The sequence below is a fragment of the Elephantulus edwardii genome, unplaced genomic scaffold, assembly GCF_000299155.1.
Source record: "Elephantulus edwardii isolate Elephantulus edwardi_28Jun2011 unplaced genomic scaffold, EleEdw1.0 scaffold00012, whole genome shotgun sequence".
NCBI lineage: Eukaryota > Metazoa > Chordata > Mammalia > Macroscelidea > Macroscelididae > Elephantulus > Elephantulus edwardii.
In genome coordinates, this window is record NW_006399762.1 from 20,317,479 (window position 1) to 20,324,334 (window position 6,856).

General features: G+C 40.9%; 1 pseudogene; it reads left to right on the top strand.

Annotated features, from left to right (window-relative positions):
* Positions 1-952: 952 nt before the first annotated feature.
* LOC102844950 lies at positions 953-1,667 on the top strand (annotated as a pseudogene).
* Positions 1,668-6,856: the final 5,189 nt, after the last annotated feature.

The following is a 6,856-nucleotide window of genomic DNA, read 5'->3' on the forward strand; positions in this document are numbered from 1 at the left end:
TTAAAATTTAAGAAAGAGCATATTACTTCTCTATAGAAAAATCCCGCTGATAAGACATTGAGCAACTGGACTGCCTACTTCCTTTATTATACATGAGATTGAACTTTCTTTTCTCATGTAAGATATTTGGATTTATTTCTTCTGTTACTTTACAATTTGTCATGCCACCTCTGCAGTGTATTAAGTTTCTGCATGTACTTGGTTTCAGGGCCCTGTTTCACCAGTGTTTTTTTTTTTTCTTTTTCTATCTCTGTATCAATGCCATGCTGTTTCTTTATTTAAGGTTTATGTAAGTGTTGATATCATGCATCTCTTTGCTTCCAATTTCTCAGTATTTTCTGTTCTCTTTGAAAAAACATTCCTTGTTTAGTTTACTTTTCTAAGATTGTTACTTATGCCAAATACTCAAAATTGTTCGTCTGAACTATTGGAATAACTTCCCCATGACACTCCCCACTTTATCTTCACACTCCAGATTATCCACAGAGGAACTAGAGAATTGTTTCTCAAAATATTAATCATATGTCTTAAATTATTTTCCACATTACTTATTATAGTGTAAAAAGTTATTCATTATCTTCCTCTATTGATTACTTCGTTCAGTACTCCACAGTGAATAGTGACTTTTTTTTAAAAATTTATTATCAATTTCAGTGAAAATTTACAGAGACTTTAGGTTTCCATTCATTCATTGTTAAGCTTTTCTCCCCTCCCGAACCTTCCCCCGAGTACACTACCTTCTTGGAAAAGTAAAAGAAAAATTCTTTCATTGTTTTACAAACCCTCCCCTAGGTCCACTCCACTATGCACCCTTCACTCTGGACTCCTGTCATGACAAAATTATCTAATCACATATCCCTTTTAAACAGTTTTCGCCCTTATCTGTTTCAATGCAGTATAGTAGTGACTTTTTTGAGAACTTCATATTTTTCACTGGTTCTCTTCTTAAACGATACCTCAGCAGCAGAGTTACCAACAGGCTGCCGCTGCCCAGCATATTCCAATTTCCCTTCACACATCTCTTCAGGCTCAAGCTCAGCTTGGATTGAGAGGTGAGAGGGGGGCTTCCTGTCTCCCAATCTCAGGAGATCTTCAGCTCCTTACAGCCCTTTCAGATCTCGGGTGTACATGCACCCCAGCCTGTCTCCACCCAGCACCACGATCCTCTCTGGAGGCACAGCCTTGGAGCCTCCCTACTCAGCGTTTCCAGGCATGCAGCCCGTGGAGATGGTGAAGCCCCAGTCTGGCTCTCCTTACCAGCCAATGAGCGGAAACCAAGCTCTGGTCTATGAGGGGCAGCTCGGCCAGGCTGCCAACCTAGGCGCCTCCCAGATTTTGGACTCTCAACTCCCACAGTTGACAATGCCGCTGCCTGGCTCCCAGCTGCCTCTGCCTCGGTACGGGTCTGGTCAGCAGCCATTGATCCTGCCACAGTCCATCCAGCTGCCCAGGGGCCAAGCCTCTCTGCTGGACCCCCAAGAAGAGTTCTTCCACTTGGGTCCCAGCCTTCAGTCCTTAACACCAGCAGAGAGTCCTCTCAGATGGAGATGAAGGGCTTCCACTTTGCCGACAGTAAACAGAATTTTGCTTCAGGAAGCTCCATGCCATTACCACAGACCTACAGGCAAAGCAACAAATGGATGAAAAGCCCAGCCTGGGACCTATGAAGCTACAAGAGGCCCCCTCGGCTGCCTCCCAGATGAAACGAACCAGAGCAACCAAGCCTCGCCCGGTCAAAGTGGAGGAGAGCAAGGCCTGAAGGCTCTCGGCTGCCACCACCACCTTGCCCCCAGAGGAGGACAGTGCTGCCACTTGGCCTCAACACTGTCAGCCGAGTACTGACAGCCAGACACTTGGGAACCACGCCAGATAGACTATCCACCCACCTGGCTCAGACTGGGAGAGAGAGCTCCCTTCTCTGCTCCACTCCTGAACGCTCTATTGTCCAACCAGCTTGCACCCGTGGATATATGGCATTGACCTGCTTGCTTTAAAACGAAACAAACACAAAGAAAAATAAATGGTAAGTATGATATCTTCTTCCAGGAACTGTTCCTTCCTAACTGCATATACAAAGTGAGATATGTTTTAATAATCTCACTTCTAGAAGCTCTCTGGATACACTCCATCTAAGATATACATACTCCTTCACTTGTCATTCCATATTTAATATTCTTCACCTAACCAATATTTTATATTCTTCACCAACACCATAATTTATTTGCATCAATCCTTTGATATTTTTTCTATTCACTCTACAGTTTGAATATGAATATAAACCTAATTCAATTTATAGGTATCAAGTTAGAATGGACACATAGCTGACATCCTGTGGGTTTTCAGAGGTGATAAATTACACTAGAGGAGATAGTTCTCACAATGAAGCAGCTAGTGGATTCAAATCTCATGTCTTTGGGTTGTTGTTGTTATGTGCCATCGAGTCGCTTGTGACTCATAGCGACCCTATGTACAACAGCCCTAAACTCTGCTCTGTCCTGTGCCAATCGCACTGTTTCTGACACTCCCATCCCGATTATCCCAGTCACTGAATCAATCCACCTCATAGAGGGCCTTCCTCTCCTGCGCTGTCCCTCCACCCTCCCAAGCATGATGTCCTTCTCCAAGGACCAGTCTCTCCTCACAATATGTCCAAAGTAAGTTAGACGGAGCCTCAGAATCCTTGCCTCCAAGGAGCCACCCGGTTTAACCCTCTCCAGGACAAATCTGTTTGTTTTCCTAGCAGTCCATGGTATTCTCAACACTCTTCTCCAGCACCACAGTTCAAAGGCATCAACTCTCCTTCTATCCTCCTTGGTCATTGTTCAACTCTCTGATGCATAACAAGTGATTGCAAAGACCATGGCCTGTATCAGACGCACCTTAGTCTCCAGAGAGACAACATTGCTCTTCAGTACTTTGGAGAGGTCCCCAACAGCAGACTTTCCCATGGCAATGCACCTTTTAATTTCCTGGCTACTGGTGCCAAGAGTGTTGACTGTGGAGCCAAGCAAGCTAAAGCTGTGTACAATCTCAATCTCTTCACCATCCATCCTGATGCTGCCAATTGGTCCAGTGGTGAGAATCTTTGTCTTCTTGACATTGAGCCTCAATCCATATTGTAGGCTGCCGTCCTTGAAACTCTGCAGCAGGTGCTTCAGGTCCTCTTCAGTTTCAGCCAGCAGGGTTGTGTCATCTGCATAACGCAGACTGTTGATAAATAGTCCACCAATCTTGACCCCATATTTCTACTCATAGAGCCCAGCCTCCCGGAGAATCTGTTCTGCATATAGGTTGAAAAGGTATGGAGATAGGATGCATCCCTGGCATACGCCCTTCCCAATTTTGAACCATGCAGTGTTCCCTTGCTCTGTTCTGACGACTGCCTTCTGGTCCAAGTATAGGTTTCGCATTAGCATGATCAAGTGTTCTGTGATTCCCATTCTTCTCAGAGTCAGCCACAGTTTGTTATGATCCACACAGTCTTTGGGTAAGCAGCACAATTCCAGATGTCCTAAGCACCAGAATCAGTATATGTATAGGAGATGAATGAAAATACTATGGTGTGGGTCAAGTTTCCTTTAGTCATTAGAGGGACTTACACAATGCAACATGTTTGGTATCATGACTGTTAATTTTATGGACATTAATAGCGGATTCAAATAAAATCTTAGACAATTGCAATATTTTCTCATTTCTTCACTATCTAAAATATCTCCTTCAGTGATTTTAAAGTCATTTATTCCTAACTATAGTATTTACAGCATTTATAACTACTGCACTGATTATTATTTGTTAATTTACTTGTCCTTTCCTTGATTCTTTTTTCTCAAGGGAATATGAGCTCCATGAGTTTAGGCAAATCATCTCCTTCATTATTGTATCTCTTCCACATAAAGTAATGCCATCACATCTACAATCAACACTCTTGTTAACAGCAGACAGGAAATTAAAAGATGGATTGCATTGGGAAAGTCTGCTATCAGAGACCTCTCCAAAGTACTGAAGAGCCACAGTATCAGTCTAGAGACTAAGGTTCACCTGATCCAGGCCATGGTCTTTGCAATTATTTACTATGCATCAGAGAGTTGGACAATGACTAGGGATGATAGAAGGAGAGTTGATGCCTTTAAGCTGTGGTGCTAGAGAAGAGTATTGAAAATACCATGGACTGCTAGAAGAACAAACAAGTTTGTTCTGGGAAGGGTGAAGCCAGGCTTCTACTTGTAGGCAGGGATTCTGAAGCTTCATCTGACATACTTTGGACATGTTGCAAGGAGGATCAGTCCCTGGAGAGGGATGTCATGCTTGGGAGGGTGGAGGGACAGCACAAGAGAGGAAGACCCTCAATGAGATGGATTGATCCAGTACCTGGGGTAATGAAATAGGTGTGCTGGAGACAATAAAATTGACAAGCGATAGAACAGAGTTTAGGGCTGTTGTCACAGGCAACTCGATGACATATAACAACAATAAAAACAACTTGTTATGTACCATTGAGTTGACAATGAGTCTAAACAACTGTATTTTTTTTTAAAAGTCTCTTAACTTTGCTCTCCCTGAGCCAAGCTAACTATCTCTGATACAACTGTTTTCCTTGCCAGTGACTGTGTCAAGCCATCTCACTCAGGGTCTTCCTCTTCCATGCTGACCCTTTACCCTTCCAGGAATGATGTCCTTTTCCAAGGACTGAGTCCTTCTGGTGACATGCCTGAAGTATGTGTGATGGAACTTCCAAATCCTTGCTTCAAAGTAGAAAACTAGTTTAGTCATCTTAAGCACAGACCTGTTAGTTCTCTTGGAAATCCATGGCATCTTCAATAAACTTTTTCAGCACCACAACTCAAAGGCATCAATTCTTTGGTCATTCTTACTTATTATCCAGTCCTTCTGATCACAGCAAGCAATTGAGAAGACTATGGCTTAGAGCAGGCACATTTCAGTTTCTATACTGATATAGTTTATCTTTAGCACTCTGAAGAGATCCTTGACATAAAATTTTCTAAGTGTAACTCCTCTTTTAATTTCCTGGCTTCTGGTGCCAAGAAAGGTGATTGTGGATCCAATCGAGATGAAATAATTAATAACCTCAATCCATTATCCATATAACAGAAGTGATACCATCTATCAGTGTGTGGTGAGAATCTTTGATTTCTTGATGTTGAGATATAATCCATATTGAAGGCCACAGTCCTTGATGTTATACAGCAAATTCGTTAAGTCCTCCTTGGTTTCAGTGAGCAAGGTTGTGTAATCTTCATAATGCATGTTGTTGATATCTTCCTCCAATACTTTTGCCACTTTCTTCTTCATGATCCACACATTCAAATATCTTTGCATAGTCTATAAAACACAAACATGTTTTTCATCCCTGACATACTTTTTAAATGATTTTAAACTGTGTAGTATTTCCTTGAAAATGTGCAGAAAAATAATTACTCTCTGATATACACCTTTCTTGTTGTGAACCACACAGTCAAATGCCTCTGCATAGTCAATGAAACACAGATAGACCTTCTACCGTTTTCAGCCAGTATCTGTCTGACATTGCCTGTGAAGTCCCTGACATGGCCTTTTCTAAACCCAGCTTGCATATCTGGCAGTTCTTTGTCAATGTACTCTTCTTGTGATTTTTTGATAATATGCAGCAGGGTATTGCTTGTATGCAAGAACTTATAAAATCATCACAAGACAGAGAAGGTACAGCCAACAAAGTTCTTCAAAAAGCACAAATGCATGAAAATGCAATCTAGAATATCAAGACCAAAATGCAGGGAGGAAAAAAGCAGAACAGAAGAAACTAAACAGAGACTCAGTGAGCTGGAAGACAAGAGCTTCAATGAGAACATACTAAACGGGAAAACAGGAAATGGAAGTAAAATATTGAAAATATTAGAATAAAGTAGGATGATTTAAAAAACAAACAAAATCCAACACCAAAACAAACCTAGCATACATGATTATGGAATCTAAAAACAAGAGAGGCAGGGAAAGCAGTGAGAAAATTTTGGAAGAAATACTATAATAACTTCTCAGGCATTATCAAGAGTTAGAAAATCCACATTCAGTGAACAGCAAACAGACCGGATTCCCAAAGAAAAACATCTAAACATAGCATAGTGTACTTGCTTCAGCAGCACATATACTAATATTGGGATGATACAGAGAAGATTAGCAGGGCCCCGGTACAAAGATGAAATGCAAATTAATGAAATATACCATATTAAAAAAGGAAAAATCACAGTAAAAGTCTCCAAAATCTAAGGACAGACTACTAAAAGCAGTGCAAGAAAAACCAAAAGTCATGTACAATGGAGAACCAATTAGACTAAATCCTGATTTCTCAGCAGAAACCAGGAGAGCAAGAAGACAATGAGATGGCATTCACAGAAGGCTGGAAGAAAACAATTACGAGCTAAGGATCCTGAACCCACCAAAGCTCACCATCAATTAGGAAGAAGAAACTAGATTATTTGCAGAAAAACAGGAACTCTAGGGATTTGTGAAAACAGACCTATGCTACAAGAAATTCTAAAGGGAATGCTTCACACAGAGACACCAAAGGAGAGTAGATGGACCATAGTAAAGAGAAGCAAAACACAGTAAAACAACAGTGATAAAGCCTGGTCTGTCAACATTTCAAGTAAATGGACTAAATGCACCAATTAAGAGAAAAAGAGGAGCAGAATGAACTAAAAAAAAAAACAAACAAACAAACAAACAAACAAACCCACAACCAAAAAACCTCAAAAGGATAGGTCAACTCAAAAGAAACTAAACAAATGTTATATATATATATATATATATATATATATATACACACACACGTACATATATATAACCTATACAATCAAATGTA